Genomic DNA, 19,533 nt, shown 5'->3' on the forward strand with positions numbered 1-19,533 from the left:
AAAATAGAAGGAGAGATAAAAAGTTTCCCAGACAAACAAAAATTAAAGGAGTTTGTGACCACTAAACCAGCCCTGCAAGAAGTATTAAGGGGGACTCTCTGAGGGGAGAAAAAATGAAAAAAAAATGTATATATATAAATAAATACCAAAAGCAACAAAAGATTAGAAAGGGCCAGAGAACACCACCAGAAACTCCAACTCTACAAGCATCATAATGGCAATAAATTCATATCTTTCAGTACTCGCTCTAAATGTCAATGGATTCAATGCACCAATCAAAAGACATAGGGTAACAGAATGGATAAGAAAACAAGATACATCTATATGCTGTTTACAAGACACCCGCTTTAGACCTAAAGGCACCTACAGATTGAAAATAAGAGGATGGAGAACCATCTATCATGCTAATGGTCAACAAAAGAAAGCCGGAGAAGCCACACTTATATCAGACAATCTAGACTTTAAAACAAAAACTTTATCAAGAGATGCAGAAGGGCATTATATCATAATCAAGGGGTCTATCCACCAAGAAGACCCAACAATTGTAAACATTTATGTGCCAAATGTGGGAGAACCCAAATATATAAATCAATTAATCACAAACATAAAGAATTTCATTGATAGTAATACCATAATAGTAGGAGACTTCAACACCCCACTCACAGCAATGGACAGATAATCTAATCAAAAAATCAACAAGGAAACAATGGCTTTGAATAACACACTGGGCCAGATGGACTTAACAGATATATTCAGAACATTGCATCCTAAAGCAGCAGAATATACATTCTTCTCCAGTGCACACAGAATGTTCTCCAGAATAGACCATATACTGGGACAAATCAGTCCTAAGTAACTACAAAAACATCGAGATCATACCGTGCATATTTTCAGACCACAATGCTATGAAACTCGAAATCAACCACAAGAAAAAATTTGGAAAGGTAACAAATACTTGGAGACTGAAGAACATCCTACTAAAGAATGAATGGGCTAACCAAGAAGTTAAAGAGGAAATTAAAAAGTATATGAAAGTCAATGAAAATGATAGAACCACAACCCAAAACCTCTGGGATTCAGCAAAGACGGTCATAAGAGGAAAGTATACAGCAATCCAGGCCTTCCTAAAGAAGGAAGAAAGATCTCAGATACACAACCTAACCTTATGCCTTAAGGAGCTGGAAAAAGAACAGGAAATAAAACCCAAAAAACAGCAGAAGACAGGAAATAATAAAGATTAGAGCAGAAATTAATGCTATCAAAACCTCAAAAACAGTAGAACATATCAATGAAACCAGAAGCTGGTTCTTTGAAAGAATTAACAAAATTGATAAACCACTAGCCAGTTTGATCAAGAGGAAAAAAGGAAAGGGCCCAAATAAGTAAAATCAAGAATGAAAGAGGAGAAATCAAAACCAACAAAACAGAAATAAAAACAATAATAAGAGAATATTATGAGCAATTATATGCCAATAAAATGGGCAATCTGGAAGAAATGGACAAATTCCTAGAAACATATACACTACCAAAATTGAAACAGGAAGAAATAGAAAATTTGATCAGACCCATAACCAGCAAGGAAATCGAATTAGTAATCAAAATTCTGCCAAAAAACAAGAGTCCAGGGCCAGATGGCTTTCCAGGGGAATTCTACCAAACATTTAAGGAAGAGTTAATACCTATTCTCTTGAAACTGTTCCAAAAAATAGAAATGGAAGGAAAACTTCCAAACTCTTTCTATGAAGCCAGCATTACCTTGACTCCAAAACCAGACAGAGACCCCACTAAAAAGGAGAACTACAGACCAATTTCCCTGATTTTTGGATGCAAAAATCCTCAACAAGATATTAGCCAACCAGATCCAACAATACATTAAAAAATTACTATTCACCACGACCAAGTGGGATTTATACTTGGGATGCAGGGCTGGTTCAATATCCACAAAACAATTAACGTGATTCATCACATCAATAAAAGAAAGGACAAGAACCATATGATCCTCTCAAGAGATGCAGAGAAAGCATTTGACAAAACACAGCATCCTTTCTTGATAAAAACCCTCAAGAAAGTAGGGATAGAAGGAGCATACCTGGAGATGATAAAAGCCATATACGAGCGACCCAATGCTAATATCATCCTCAATGGGGAAAAACTGAGAGCTTTCCCCCTAAGGTCAGGAACAAGACAGGGATGTCCACTCTTGCCACTGTTATTCAACATAGTATTGGAAGTCTTAGCCTGTGCAATCAGACAACTCAAAGAAATAAAAGGCATCTAAATCGGCAGGAGGAGGTCAAATTTTCACTCTTCGCAGATGACATGATACTCTATATGGAAAACCCAAAAGATTCCACCAAAAAACCGCTAGAACTGATTCATGAATTCAGCAAAGTTGCAGGATATAAAATCAATGCACAGACATTGGTTGCATTCCTATACATCAACAATGAAGCGACAGAAAGAGAAATCAAGGAATCGATCCCATTTACATTTGCACCAAAAACCATAAAATACCTAGGAATAAATCTAACCAAAGAGGTGAAAAATCTATACACTGAAAACTATAGAAAGCTTATGAAAGAAATTGAAGAAGACACAAAGAAATAGAAAAAGATTCCTTGCTCCTGGATAGGAAGAACAAATAGTGTTAAAATAACGATACTACCCAAAGCAATCTACATATTCAACACAATCCCTCTCAAAGTAACACCAGCATTCTTCACAGAGCTAGAAAAAATAATCCTAAAATTTTAGGGAACCAGAAAAGACCCCAAATAGTCAAAGCAATCTTGAAAAAGAAAACCAAAGCAGGAGGCTTCACAACCTCAGACTTCAAGCTATACTACAAAGCTGTAATCATCAAGTCAGTATCGTACTGGCACAAGAACACTCAGATCAATGGAATAGAATAGAGAACCCAGAAATGGACCCACAAACGTATGGCCAACTAATCTTTGACAAAGCAGGAAAGAACATCCAATGGAATAAAGACAGTCCCTTCAGCAAGCGGTGCTGGGAAAACTGGACAGCCACTTGCAGAAGAATGAACCTGGACCACTTTCTTACACCATACACAAAAATAAACTCAAAGTGGATAAAGACCTCAGTGTAAGACAGGAAGCTATCAAAATCCTTGAGGAGAAAGCAGGCAAAAACCTCTTTGATCTTGGCCACAGCAATTTCTTACTCAACACGTCTCATGAGGCAAGGGAAACAAAAGCAAAAATGAACTACTGGGACCTCATCAAAATAAAAAGCTTCTGCACAGCAAAGGAAACAATCAGCAAAACTAAAAGGCAACAGGCAGAATGTGAGAAGATATTTACATATGACATATCAGATAAAGGGTTAGTATCCAAAATCTACAAAGAACTTATCGAACTCAACACCCAAAAAACAAATAATCCAGTGAAGAAATGGGCAAAAGACATGAATAGACACTTCTCCAATGAAGACATCCAGATGGCCAACCGACACATGAAAAAATGCTCAACATCCCTCATCATCAGGGAAATACAAATCAAAACCACAATGAGATACCACCTTACACCTGTCAGAATGGCTAATATTAACAACTCAGGCAACAATAGATGTTGGCAAAGATGTGGGGAAAGAGGATCTCTTTTGCATTGTTGGTGGGAATGCAAGCTGGTGCAGCCACTCTAGAAAACGGTATGGAGGTTTCTCAAGAAACTAAAAATAGAACTACCCTACGACCAGCAATTGCACTACTAGGCATTTATCCATGGGATACAGCTGTGCTGTTTCGAAGGGACACATGCACCCCCATGTTTATAGCAGCACTATCACAATAGCCAAAGTATGGAAAGAGCCCAAATGTTCATCGACTGATGAATGGATAAAGAAGATGTGGTATATATATACAATGGAGTATTCCTTGGCAATCAAAAAGAATGAAATCTTGCCATTTGCAAGTATGTCTATGGAACTGGAGGGTATTATGCTAAGTGAAATTAGTCAGAGAGAGACAAAAATCATATGTCTTCAGTCATATGAGGACTTTAAGAGACAAAACAGATGAACATAAGGGAAGGGAAACAAAAATAATATAAAAACAGGGAGGGGGACAAAACAGAAGAGACTCATAAATATGGAGAACAAACTGAGGGTTGCTGGAGGGGTTGTGGGAGGGGGGATCAGCTAAATGGGTAAGGGGCATTAAGGAATTTACTCCTGAAATCACTGCTTCACTATATACTAACTAATTTGGATGTAAATCTTAAAAAAATAAAAAATAAATAAAGTTAAATTATGAAAATAAAATTGATTTCACCTTAGATACACAGCTGTGAAAAATGATTCTTGGCATGCATGCTGGTCACAGATCTCTTGATAGCTACTCCTGCGGTTTTACTATACCCCAGATTGATAAGCGCAATGGCCTCAGTTCTGGGAGACTGAATACTTTCCAAGAATTTATAATTCCTCACCTTTTCTCTTTGTTTGACCTGTGATTTTGAACAGAGTTCATTGTAGATGCAGGTGAAAGGGCTTATGAAAATGTAGTAATTTCCATAGGCCCAGTGCTCTTTGCTGCATTGGAGGTTATAGAATGTACTTTTCTTCAGTTTTAGTCTGACCTGATGTCTGAGGCCATGTCTAAGCTGCCCTTTTCCTTCATGTTAGAGGACATAGTGGATTTCTTGATGCAGTTCTCCGCATATGAATTAGTCAAAGAGATTTTACAATTGACTTCTTCTTGTGATTCTGCGTTGTGATTCATGTTCTTTGACCTGCATCCATTCTTGAGGAGGACTTTTTTCCCCTTCCAATGACCCAAATGTCCTGGTAACTTCATTTTCTGAGTCTTTCTCTCTGAACTGAGACATGTTTGCCCTCCTATAATTCCCAAGGATCAAGGATCCGTCTATGACACAGTTTCTTTGCCTATTGAATATACAGATAAGTAGAGGAAACAAAAAATGGCTTGTGCATATGCTACTGGTTTTCCCATATTCTATTTACCTACCATCTCAGAGATTTTCCATTGTCTTTGTTTTCCCCCAGTGGTGCACCAAATATGCACTGTTTAATTGGTGACCTGTGACACCAATTAAGTCAATGGGGAATTATGACAGCTTCTACCCTTGAGTATTTCAAGTCAGATAGGACCTGGGTGAATATCATTACTGGGATAAGAATTTAAAATTATTTCCCTTTCTTACAGCCAAATCTTATTGGTCTAATATTTCTTTAATTCCTCTACTCAAAACAAGGATTTATTTCTCTATGATTTATTTATATCACTGCATATGCATGTTATTTTAGTAGGAAAAATATATTTCCTCTATGTTGATTTATTCTTTATAAGGCAAGATTATTTTACTTTAATCAATATTTTTCTTCTGGTTATGTAATTTTCTTTGGCTTTATCATTGACTTTTCTAAGGCACTTTTTACAGGAGGATCAAGGATAATTTTTTTTCTTATTGAAGTAAAATTTATATACAGTAAACTGCACAGGTCAGAAGTGTGGAACTGAAGTTTTCATAAATATATACACCCATGTGAAATCACACTAATAAGGACATACAGTATTTCAATGACTATACCATTCATGTATGTCCCATTCCAGTTAATTACCTTCTCCCATAGGCAACCAATTCTTGATTGCTATCACCACAAATTAGTGTTTGCTTATATTATGCAGATAGAATCTTACAGGTATATGCTTTTACTTCTTTCACTCGACATATTTTTAAGATTCATTCAAATTGTTGTATATATCAGTAGTTCATTCTTTATACTACTGAGTATAATTACATTTTATGAATATACCACAATTTGTTTATCTCTTATGTTGATGGACATATTGTTCGTTCTAAGTGGATTTTTTCACCTTGTAATTATTTGCTCTTGCATAGAGATGGACAGTTGATTGTTACAAAATAAAACAATCAACTGCCTATCAATAAACCAGCAGGAAATGGATCTTAATAAATTGCTATATTCAACCATTATCTCTAGTTTTGTAGATTCCTTGGGATTTTCTGTGCAAAAAATTATGTGTTCTGCAAATAAATAAGTTTTATTTCTTTCTTCCCTATCTTTTGTCTTTTTATTTGTCTTGATAGTCTCATTTCATTGATTGGGACTTCAGTACAATATTAAATATAAGTGATATGAATACACATGTTTGACATTCTTGATCTAAGGAGAAATCAGAGGGAAATACTTCATCATTAGTTATTACAGTGGTAGATTTACTTTGATGTCCTTTATCAGGTTTACAATGTGCCCTTGTATTCCTAATTCATTGAAAGTTTTGTTACACATGCACATTATTTTTTCTTACATGTTTTTCCTGCATGTTAAGATGATCATATGCTTTTTCTCCTTTATTCTGTTAATATGACAATGTGCATTGATTGATTTTTGATGTGAATCCAAGCTTGCATTTTTGAAACAAATCCCACATAGTCATGCTGTACTTATATACTGATGGATTACATTTCCTGATATTTTGTTAAGGACTTTAATATCCATATTCGTGAGGGGTATTTGTGAATTATTTCTTATAATGTCAAGTAAAGTTTTGGTACCAGGGTTTTTCTGCCCTTATAAAGATGGTTGAGTCTCTACTAATGCCCAGAGTAAAGTGATGCTTCAAATTGTAGCCAATAACTGATACATACCTTTATTTGCTCCAGGGTTTTAAAACAGCACCTAATCTCTTTTTTTGATTGCTAAAATCATTGGGGGATAGGTCTATACATTTTCTACCATCATTTACCAGTATCATTCATAACAACATCGTTCACAATCAGTGTACTTTCAGTATCACTATGAAGCTCTCAGTGACTTAAATTCTAGTAGCTTCAAGCTTGAATCCCAAGCCCATATTTCTGTTTTCTGCCTTCTCCCATTAGAACACGGGGGACCACCTCATGCTTAATACTTTTATGTATTTTTTTATTTTTTTAATGTTTATTTATTTTTGACACAGAGGTAGAGAGAGATAAAGCATGAGCGGGGGAGAGGCAGAGAGAGAGAAAGACACAGAATCTGAAGCAGTCTCCAGGCTCTGAGCTGTCAGCACAGAGCCTGACACGGGGCTTGAACTCACAGACTGTGAGATCATGACCTGAGCCGAAGTCGGATGCTCAACTGACTGAGCCACCCAGGCGCCCCATCACGCTTAATACTTTTAAAGTAGAACACATCACATTACCTCCCAGTTTACCTCTGAGCTTTTAGGATCTTCCAATGACATCAATATCATGCTGATTACCTAAACTAAAAACCATAGATTATCTTTGATCTTGTTCCTCCTACATTCTATAGGCAGTCAACTGATGGTGTCTGTCAGTTCTAGTCCTGAGATTCTTGTCACATTAAGATGCTTCTTTAAGTCTAATTGTTTAGATCTTGTTTGCCTAGACTACATTGGCCTTCTAAATGGTCTGACTTCTTCCAAGCCTTCTCCCACCCCTCAAGTTTTGTCTCATGAATGCATATGTCAGATCTCACCATTTTCCTCAACAACAAAAACAAATCTATAATTATCTTATTAAGTTATAAAGGAGTTTCACATATAAAGGATGGACATTCCATATTCTAATCCCCCAGAATAATTTCTACACATTTTCCTTATTTTTGTCCAGGATCAAAACTGAGTAACTTATTTTCCTTTGTATGCCACATATATTCCTGAAAACTTTTCTGTATTGATTTTAATTCCTTAATCTGTATCTTTCCCCCTTCTTACTATACACACTATCAGGTAGTGGTTAATACCACAAACTCTAAAGTGATCTTATAGTCTTATGACAGAATGATCACATATAATTTTACCATATGTTTTCTATCTGACTACATGATTTTTTGACGGTAGCATCCGAGTCTGATTCTTTATTGTTATCCCAAAATACACAGTGTGTTATCTTTTTCCTGGTAAAATTACAGTAACTATTTGTTGAATGAATGACTTAGTTTCACTGACTTGCTTTCTTTGTAAAAAACCAAAAACAGTCATTTGTAACTACTTTAAAGTGACAAATTGTTTTAGCCCCCTTAGACTTGATTTCTACCATTAAACTATGTCCTTGAGTTGGATGTAAAGAGAGTTAGTTTAGGGACACTAATGTGTTTGAATCTAGAAAAATAATATGCTTACCTTTAAATTATTTACTAACCAAGGCCACATCTTATCTTTTTGAATCTCCTAAAGAGTTTTAAGTTAATGACCTTCATCTCCATCAGCTCTTCAGACTGCTTATAGATGTTTATTTTGGTAAAAAATAATCAAATTGATTTATTAATTTTATTTTATTAATTTTATTTTCTTTAAAATAAATAGCTAAATTTATTTAGAATAGGAAGATACCTTTTTACTCGCTAGTGCAGATAATAACAAGATTTAACAGAACACTCGGTAGATTTGTCAACTTAAGGGCTCCAGCATCTTAGCTAGACATGGAAACAAAACAGGTATCTGTCCTAGTAAGTCTTAGAGTGGCAATGGGAGTTGTTTGTTACCACATGTGGGACTTTCTTTACAGCTCACCAAAAATACTGAGGTTTCACTTGGACTCTGAGGTTCTGCTCATGTGTTTGGGACATACATGTCATAAACGTGTGTTGTTACTGTTAACATGATCTCATTCATACCTACAGATTACTAAGGACAGAGAAAATTGTTTCTTCACAGTTTCCTTCCTGTCTTTTACATCATTTGTTATATTTCTTCTCACACTTACTGAAAAGCATACACCAATGCTTACTCCAGAATCATTGTTTTAACATCCTAGGTCCTGCTTGGTAAATGTGCGCCTTTTATTCTCCTATGATTACACATATAGCAAAATCCTTTCTCCATTCTTAGAAATTTTGAATTATATTTCATATTTGAAGATGCTAATCATTTACAAATATCAGACCTAGTATTTTCAGTCTTTCAGATGAATATTCCGGTCTCTTTCTTTTTTTATTGCATTTATTTATTTTGAGAGAGCAAGAGTGAGAGAGAGGCAGAGAGAGGGAGAGAGAGATAATCCGAAGCAGGCTCTGAGAGCCCAATGCAGGGCTCAATCTCATGAACCATGAGATCATGACCTGAGCCAAAATCAAGAGTCAGATACTTAAATGACTGAGCCACCCAGGTGCCCCTCAGTATTTCTTCCCTACCAAGTCGTTGGGAATGTAGCCAAATATTTTGGAAATCCAGGTGACTTAAACCTTGTAATAAATCATGATTTAACTTGACTTAACCATGACTTAAATTTTATAAGAATCTTGTGAAGATTCACAGGAGCAATAGTTTTCTCTGAATACTGGTAGTTATTGTTCACTGATAATATGCCAGAAATGCTGTAATGTGTCATATTCACATGTACTGCTGGCAATACATATATATATACCAGCTGTCTTTTGAGAAACAGGGGTGTGAACTGTGCAGGCCAACTTGCAGATTTTTTGGGGGGGGAGATAAATACAGGACAGCACTGTAAATGTATTTTCTCTTCCTTATAGTTTTTTTAAATAACATTTTCTTTTCCCTACCTTAATACAGTGTATAATACTTATACAGAATATGTGTTAACTGATCATGTTATTCCATTAAGGTTTCTGGTAAGCAGTAGTCTATTAGTAGTTAAGTTTTGAGGAATTCAAAAGTTATATGTGAATTTTTGACTCTGCAGGGGGTGAGTGCCCCTAATGCCTATGTTGTTCAAGGGTCAACTGTATAAGCACATATCATGTATATGTGTGTGTGATGATATTATACGAACTGCAACTTCTAGGGAGTTTCTATGTCTCCAATAATAGATATTTTGGGCACAAATACAGCTCATGACTATTTAAATTCTTAGAAGTTAAATTTACAATGGTGAGAATCAGAATAGAAAGGCATTAGAATGATATGAAAATATATACAAGAACTTCAAAGAGGAAGAGAAATAAATATCTTCTAGTTTGAATGTAAATCCTGCGTCTACACAGTTTAAATCATTTGGATATTATGTATCTGTCTGCACACTTGCTAAAAAAGTCCTTTGTTCCAGTGTGTGCTTTCTTGTCTAGAGCCAGTAAACCCACCCTGCAAATGTGAAAAGATGTTTTGTATTAGCAACAGTTCTAAACTATTTCTTTAGCCTGAAAAAATAAAACTGATTTGACAACACACATGGAAGTATAACGACAGGTTACTGAGTTTTATTTTTCACACAGACTTCCTAAAGCTTGCAGATTCAGATTTTATGTGAATCACTCTGTATTTGTAAACCACACATTTTTGGTTTCAGTCACTGTATCAAATGGTTCCAGGTCTTTGCTGAATTCATCCGTGAATATAAGGAATGACATTTTGCTAGCAATGCACTTTACATCACAGTAACAAGCCTGAGCTTCTCTTTTGTGGAATGACCCTGAAATGGGTACAGCTGGGAGAGATGAGGATCTATCAAGGTGAATGAATACTTTTTTATTAGGTGAAGCAAACCATTTGCTCTTTCAACCTACTCTTGTGCTTCAGTGATAATGGGGACTTTTAGAAACACAAATAGTCTCTAACATACCATACCTGATAAGTTTCCGTTTGTTATATCTATATACAAATATACTGGATTTTCTCCAGCTGGCTTTCCTTCCTATAAGTTTCTGAAATTCAAATTCTTCTCATTATACCTGGACTCTTTCCCTTGTTGAGGCTGCCAATGCATTTCTGGATTTTAGTTCAACATAAAAAGAATTGCTACATATAAATACAGATGAAACAGTATAATGGCTCTTCTATATTCTTTTAGAGTTGTCTTGGGGTGTGGCTGCAGCTACTGTTTCCTAACCTAATCTCAGTTTTAATTTTGACTATTGACATCAATTCCCAGCCACTCACTATCCTCCTTTCTGGTCAACAATATCATTTGTAATTTCCTGAATATAAAATTTTTGATGTAGTCTTTTCTGGTATGTAATTTTTCTTTTTCTTTCAAATCTTGTGGTTCTATAATCATTTGCAACATTTATTCTGTATGCACTATATGCTATCCACTGTTCAACACACAGAAATATCTCACCTTTTATAAAACCCCATTTAATCTCAAAGAAGGCTGAGGAAAGCATGTGCCATTCTGGTCTTGAGATGTTAACTTCCTCTAGTACTGAAAAGTTGGTGATTCTATCTTGTTAAGATGAACCACTACCAAACCTAGTCAGGAAGCTGTACATGAAGTTCAAGTAGTATAAAAGCTCAAGTGAATTCAAGTAAGAAGAATAAATTAAACTAATTCTTGATACTTTTGTAGAGAAACCCTATATACTAATACTGGTAGTTGTAAGGGCTAGATTTAGAATCTAGCAATCCTAATTCTCAGTCCATGTTCTGCCAACCATTATAACTTTTAGTACTACAATATATGTGCTAATTATCTATATTATATATTATGCAAGTAAAATAACGTTTCTATTTCTACCCAAGTAAATGAGATGCCATAATTCATTTATATACATATACATATAATATCACTCATATGATATATGACTATCAGAATTATTATGGAGGTTTGCTTGAGAAAAGTAGCTTGTGGAATATACAATAGCTAGCGGATAGTACAATGTCCACTAGAAAGTAGAAACTCAATAATAGTTTAAAGAGTGCATGTCAAAGATGTGCTGTCCAATATGGTAACTAATAATCATATGTGGCTATTTAATTTTAAATGTAAATGAATTACAATGGAAGAAAAATTTTAAAAAACCAGTTCCTTGGTATATTGGCCACACCATTGGCTCAGGAACTACATGTAGCTTATAGTTGTCACACTGAATGATGCAGAAACTTCTATTAGAAAGTGCTGGTAGATGGAAAGAATGGTCTTTGGTATCAAACAGACCTGACTTCAAATCTCATCTCTACTACGACTGTGTGATCTTGACAAGGTTACTTTATTCCATCTATTAAGTGTCATACATGACCTTGGATTTTGAGTGTGGATTGCTAAGACCTCTATTTCACAGAGACTTCAGTGATCCTGGTATAGCCACATAATCCTAAGTTTGTAAAACAACGAAGCTACTTGATAAAAACCAGATCCAAGGATATGGCACCACAGATATAAATGCATTTCATTGTCTCTCCATGACAAATCTTTGCTCGATTTGTATGTTTTCTTCATAGTCTTCTGTTTACACTTTCTTCCACTTACCACAGAGCAAAGGATTTTGCCTCCCCAGCTCCAGTTAGAAATCCTGAAAGAATCCTCCTGTCTTTGATACTATTCAACTGCATCAATCAGTGTAGTTTGAGAGAGTGAAGCACAGTGATGTTGCAAAGGGCCCAGCTTAAATCAATTTTGGGGACCAGAGGTGTTTCATCATATAAAAGTTGCAGCTTCCCATTGATGGAGTAGTTTTACATACCAAGAAAAAAGAAGCAAAGCATGGAGGTCCTCTGACCTAAGACATTGTCAGAAGACACAATGCCATCTACTACAAGTTACATGATGTATGCCTTGCAAACTGTTGTGAGGAGTAATTTAAAACTCATCAATGAAGGACCATTTCAAATGCCTAGCTTATAGGAGTATTTCAATAAATTATAATTATTGATTTTTTTGTTTTATTAATTAGTAAGATACACAAAGAAGCTTGACTACTTTACCTCTCTCCTTTTCTAGGTAGTTTTCCATAAATGCAGAGGTTATCTGGTAATAGGTATTTATTGCCAATTTCTTCTTCTAGAAGACTTTTATTCCAGCTCCAACTTTCAAAACTCTTCCACTAATCCTCTTTGCCAGTCAGACCATAGCTTACCCAAATGCCCTCCTTCACTATTCTTTTTTACCTGCTTTGAATGTTCTACAAAATTTTTTCTTCTCCTTACTTCCCCTGTGGAGCCTCACCTGCTTACTGCAATCCACTTAGCTGCATTTTTCTTTTCTGAATTGTGGTAACTATTGCCTATATCTCATTGTTATAGCGAACCTCATTATTTATAAGATACATTTTTTCGACATTTAAATGGCTCTGAATCTGAAGTGGAGTGTGTCTTGTACCTAATGGTATCTCACAATCTCTGTTGGCTTGGAAGAACACCCAGAATAGAGAGTATTTTAACTTATAGGGAATCAAATGTTTATGGGAAGGAGCTGGATGAGATAGTTAGACATTTTCATTCTGGGTAAATAATATTAAATAGAAAGTATATGTCACAGTTCAAACACCCAAATTTTTTTTTAAGCTTATTTATTCATTTTGCACGTGAGAGAGAGAGAGAGACAGTGTACGCACGCACCTGGGTGGGGGAGGGACAGAGAAAGAGGGAAAGAGAATCCGAAGCAGGTTCCATGCTGTCAGTGCCTGCCTGATGTGGGGCTAAATCCCAGGTACTGTGAGATCATGACCTGAGTCGAAATCAAGAGCTGGGTGCTTAGGCAACTAAGCTACACAGGTTCCCTTAAACACTCAATTATTAAACATGTATGAGTTTTCAAATTTCCTATTATTGGCAATTATTTATTGAACTTTTGCATACCTAAAACTTTAAAATATGTAAAAAGATTATTTCATAAGTATTGAACCCCCAAATTAGCATAAGAAGGCATTTGTGGCTCCTGATAAATGTTGCCAAATTCTTTTCCGAAGTGGTGTAAGCAATTTATAATTCTATCAGCTATGCATTAGCACCTCTTAAATAAGGTATTTAAATAATTTTAACCATCCATAGCCAGAGTATGTTCATAAGAAGGACAAGTCTTTCATATTCAAAGTCCCATAATATTTTCATGTCTTATTGCTGGTTGCACAAAATAAGCAGAATTTTAATTCATCCAGAGGGCTCCTATTTTCAATCACTCATTGTTTTAGCACACTATTCATTAGAGACCTGAGTATGTTCAGAATCAATGGGAAAAGTCCCTGATGTGAATATTCTATTTATTATCTGACCTCCAAATTTCAATATCAGGCTAGATTTTAGCACAGTTAGTATATACTCACAGAAAACTCTGGGGCAGAGCTACTAAAATAGAATCTCTGTTAAAGGCATTACATATTCTCTAAGCTTGGTTCCTGCTATACAAGGTGGTATTCAATGGGCATCACCTGAGAGGTTGTTAAAAATGTAGACTCTCAGGTTTTACTCCTACTTCTAAGAACTTCTGTATTATAAGATGAATTTTAAGATTTCCCTTTTGGGAAAATGTATATATATATCAACATTTGAGATTCACTGATATAGGTGGTTATGTAGTCACATTAAGAGATACTGTTCATCACTCTTAAATGTTTCACAGTTTGCTATCATTTTTGCACGTGATCTTCATGACAAAATGTATAGAGAGGAATTCCTTTCCCCAGCCAGGGATCTGTGCTTTATATGTGTAATTCTTTTTAACTTATTATAATATGTGGCACTCTCATGATTTGACATTGTATAACATTGTGAGTTAGCTACTAATCTTTTAAGTCTAAGTAGGCCTCCTCTACTACTCCAAATAGATTTGCTTTCTTATATAAATAGCACTGCAAAATTTCAATAATCATTTGCCATTTAGACCACTTAACTATTTCTAGTCATTCACTCAGATTTTTTTATTTTATTTTACTTTTATGGAGAGTTAGTGGCAAAATAAATGAAGCAAATGGTTTTACTGTTTTAAAACGTGCATTCACCACAAAGATGATATTCTGAGAAAAATTTACTCAAGTATTCCCTCTGAAGAATAATGTGCTAAACTCCATTCATTTATTCAATAAATATTTAATGAGCACCTACAACTTGCTAGATTGAAGTGCTAGGGATTTCGCAGTGAACAAGAAGGAAATGAGGCTTTATTCTCAGAAGGTTTACATTGTGTAAACAGAGAATACCTGATGGCTGCCAAGGAAGAAGTAGCCACAAGTTTTAGATAGCAATGATTACCAGGAAGAAAATAAAAGAGGGCAATGAGCCAGAGCAGAAGAGAGGGTGGTAAGAGAATTATGGGCTACCATTTCTCTCTGGAACAATGCTACTTTACATAAGTGAAATCTTAGCCCTTTAGTTATTATTTTGGTGCCAATTTAGAATTTTTTGTGTGTGGATACTACTTATCATGTCTACTGTCACTTTGGTTACTCTTGAGATCAGAGCCAGAAACCAAAATAATACAGTTTTAGAAGGAACTCTTTTCTACAGGCAGGATGTAAGATTCAATGATAAGTGATAAAGAGAGAAAGGAAAGCGTGGTTGCTCTATAAAATATGAATAAGGTCATACACTATAACTTAGGTATTCTACATTATTTTAATATATGACTTGTTTTATATTCTTGTTGAGGGTGAAATTGATCATATTAAATTGAGGCCCAGAGAAGTTAATTAACTTGCTCTGGTTCACATGTATTTTAAGAAGACAAACCAACAAATAAAAACATTGTAACTCAGGGATTTGTAACTCTACTGTGCAAACAGTTTCTTCTCTTTTTTCTATCTTCCTAATTACAAAGAAAATAAATAGAGGGTTGCTGGGCAAGTCCCAATAAATAAAATTTGCTTAGAAGAAGCAATAGTTTGAAGTAAGAAAGACAATGGGGCAAATGAGACAAATCGCATGGAAACTTTATGAACACTGGATAACAAAGGCTGTTCAAAGCATCTATGAAAGGAGGTCTAAGGACTGCAGAATCATGCAGATGGGACTTCTTCCTAACACAGCCATTTCTTTCTGGATCAGTATATCTTTACTCTGATGAGACAAGAAATAAGTTCAGAAAGAAGTGTAGACAGAGCTATACCACATACCATAATAAATAACGTACAGCTAAATGTGAATAGGAAGATGAAACAAATAGAAAACTAAACTCAGAAATATACTTGAAACACCTTTAAAAATACAAAGAAACCACATAGTCAATTTCTTCTAAGAGTATTTCCTGACTCCTTTATAAAGAACCAATTATTATCTGGTCATCTGTTATGGACTGAATATGTGTGTCACCTCCCAAATTCATATATTGAGTCCTAAGCCCCATTGTGATGGTACTAGGTGATAAGGTCTTCAGGAGGTAATTAGGTCATGAAGTTGAAGGGGTTATGAATAGGATTAGGGCCCTCGTAAGAAGAAATGGGAGGGCTTATTTCCTCTCTCTGCCCTGCTACCATGTGAAGATACAAGAAGATGGCCATCTGCAAACCAGGAAAAGTGCCCTTATCAGACATCACATACTGCTGACCCCTTGATCTTAAACTTCTCAGCCTTCAGAACTGTGGAGAAAAAAAAAAATTCTGTTGCTTAAGCTACTCACACTATGGTATCCTGTAACAGCAGCTTGAACTAAGGCACCACCTGAAAAATCTAAAAATAATCAATGTAGATGGTGATTATTTCATATATAATCCCTACAAAATTCTGTGTAAAGGTATTATTAGATCTCTTTTCCTTTCTCTTTCTCTTTTTTCCTCTCTTCAGTAATGATGATGATGATGATAAAATACATACAAAGGGTAGGAAATGATAATAACATATAAAATAAAATCTATCTTTTGAAATAAAATATAAAGGTAGAAAAGATAAATACAATTTGGATAGAATTAAACATGTACATTTAGTAAAATTCAAGAAAGCACAGACCCTATGAATCAAGAGATGAACGAATATATTCTATGACACGTGATCACATTTGGGAACTGGAATAAATTAGAAAGGAATCTAAAGACACAAACATAAATTAGCAATTTAAAAACTATAACATGATCAATAGCAACAGAAAACCAAATAGATAATTGAGATAAAGGACATATTTGAGAATCTCTCAGAAGGTAGAAGTTAAGATGCAGAACCACAGGTAATCATTAAGTGAATAAATATGGAAGACAGAAAATGATAATGCCTCATGTTTGACAGTTTATAAATAACAGAATATCTCTCCTTGGTTGAAGAAAACTTAGATATATAGGTTGTAATGAACCCCAGATTAAAATTGATGAAAGAGGAAGAGCTACTTAAGCATAGCCTGATAAAATTTAAAAGTTTAAGTCCCAAGAAAAAATTCCGAAAAATATAAAGAAAAGGGAACACAAACAAAAAAGGAACCCCCCCCCACAAAAATCATATCAAAGAGTTGCAAGCACAGAAAGAGAAATAAGCCTGGTTTCAGCTTCCTCCATTGAAGTTCTAAATTCTGTAAGACATTGGCACAAAATCCATATAGGACTTTTATGACAGAGACTGTCAAATATTATGATTAACAACACTCTGCTCAGTCAAGTTGTTAATGAGGCTATACATTGAGAGAAAAAAAGATGAGATTTATAAGAATTGGTGGAATAAAATTTGAATTTTAGTACTGGAAGAAAAGAAATGAAGTTATGATCAATCCATGAAGTTAAAAAAAACGACCTTTAGAAATTTAGGTTTGGAGAAATGTGATTGATAGATTGCACTGACCACTGAAACTTGTAAATAGAATTAATTCTAAATAGATGTAAATAGCTTTGCAAAATAGAATGCAAATTGCATTAACAATTCTTAAAATAGAGCATGCAAAAATGTCAAAATGATTTAATCATGAACCTGAGGCTTTGATAACTAATAAATTTAAACCATAACTTTTTTATAAAAGGTAATGAGAAGGTCTGAAGTAGGAGAGAATAAACATGAACTCCTTTTTTAAAAACTTTATCTCACATTAGAGAAATTTAAGGTAGACTAATTTTTGAAAGTTATAAAAATTCTCATGTTCCAAGTGCTGTATACTTTCTACTTTTTAGAAACTTTATGGAAAATATTTAAAAGTACAGCTCACTTGGAAAAATAATTAAATTTTATGGAAAGAGAAAAGAAACCTGTAATTTTGTCTAGAAGGTGGACACTAACACACTTGAAAATCCTCTCAGTATAAATACATAACTATGTTGGATAAAAACAACATTAAATATTTTATTTTACCTTATTTTTAAAAAGTACAACTTAAAATCTTTTAAATGACTAATTTAGCTGACATAAAATAATAAATAAACAGGGGCGCCTGGGTGGCTCAGTTGGTTAGGCATCTGGCCAGCTCAGATCATGATCTCACGGTTTGTGAGTTCAAGCCCGCATCTGGCTCTGTGCTGACAGCTCAGAACCTGGAGCCTGCTTCAAACTCTGTGTATCGCTCTCTCTCTGCCCCTCCCTAGTTTGCACTCTGTCTCTCTCTCTCTCTCTCTCTCTCTCTCTCTCTCAAAAATAGATAGAACATTTAAAATAATAATAATAATAATAATAATAATAATAAATAATAATAAACAAACATCTACAAGTGATAGACAAATACTTGTGTATATTTACAGCAGCTTTATTCATCATAGCCCAACTGGAAACAAATCAAATGTCTATCAACAGGTGAGTGGATGACTAAATTGTGGCTTAGTCGGGCCATGGAATATTACTAGGCAATAAAAAGAATGGACTGCTGACACATGCACCAACATAAAAAAAAAATCTCTAGGGGCGCCTGGGTGGCTCAGTCGGTTAAGCGTCCGACTTCAGCTCAGGTCACCATCTCACGGTCCATGAGTTCAAGCCCCGCATCAGACTCTGGGCTGATGGCTCAGAGCCTGGAGCCTGCTTCCAGTTCTGTGTCTCCCTCTCTCTCTGCCCCTCCCACCCCCGTTCATGCTCTGTCTCTCTCTGTCTCAAAAATAAATAAATGTTAAAAAAAAATTTAAAAAAAATCTCTAAAATATTTTGAGTGAAAGAAAACAGTCACCAAATAATATATGTATTATTCTATTTACAGAAAAGAAATAAAACAGGCAAGACTAAGCTATGACGATAAACGTGAGAACATTGGTTGCTTGGTGACAAGGAGACTGTCCAGAAAGGGAATTGAGAAAGTTTATTAGGGTAATAAAATCATTCTATATCTTAACTGGGGTGTGGTTTATATCTCTTTGAACTGTACACTTAAGATCTGTGCATTTGATAGTGTGTAAATACTAACTCAAAAAGGAAAAAAAAAATCCCTGGGCAATGTTGCTCTGAAGTGGATCTGGAGTGAAATAAAATCATGGTAATCTCATGCCCTCCACAATGAAAATTTTAAAACTTCTGTACAGAAATTTGTTTCCATCCCTCCCACACACTCTCTCATTTGATGACCTTGACTCCTATTTTCTCCTAGAGAAAAAGTAGAAAGTATCATTCAAGATCCCATCAACTACACCATAACCAGTTATGTAACTTCTGAATTCTACCTGCTCCCTGTCTTTTTTCCCCTCTAATATATACACTCAAATATGGTATATTTATTTCTTTCTTTTTTGCTTTATACAGTAAAAATATCAGTAACTATACCTTCTCTTTCTTCCTTATTCTCATCTTTTCAAGTTTTGCTTCTTAATTACAAAACCCAAGCTTTTCTAATGACAATAAGAAACAACAAAAGCTAAACAAAATTAGTTTAAATTTACTTATCTCCTGCTGCCATCCTAACTAATTCTGTCCCTTTTAACTACATTTAAACTATGTTTCTGTTTCCATTCCCTCAAATTTAATCAATTTAATGCACAATAACTCTATCAAAATAATTATCACTGAGGTCTCCTTTTGAA

The 19,533-nt window shown here is 34.9% G+C and overlaps 1 long non-coding RNA gene across 1 annotated transcript in view; it reads left to right on the forward strand.

Moving 5' to 3' along the window:
- LOC132687831 (uncharacterized) overlaps positions 1-18,811 on the forward strand; it is a 58,645-nt gene extending 39,834 nt beyond the window's left edge. Inside the window, exon 3 of the long non-coding RNA XR_009614278.1 lies at positions 18,720-18,811. This is a non-coding gene — a long non-coding RNA (uncharacterized LOC132687831). The remainder of the gene's footprint in view (positions 1-18,719) is intronic.
- Positions 18,812-19,533: the final 722 nt, after the last annotated feature.

This window comes from Panthera onca, chromosome A3 (assembly GCF_046562875.1).
Source record: "Panthera onca isolate mPanOnc1 chromosome A3, mPanOnc1 haplotype 2, whole genome shotgun sequence".
Taxonomy (NCBI): Eukaryota; Metazoa; Chordata; class Mammalia; order Carnivora; family Felidae; genus Panthera; species Panthera onca.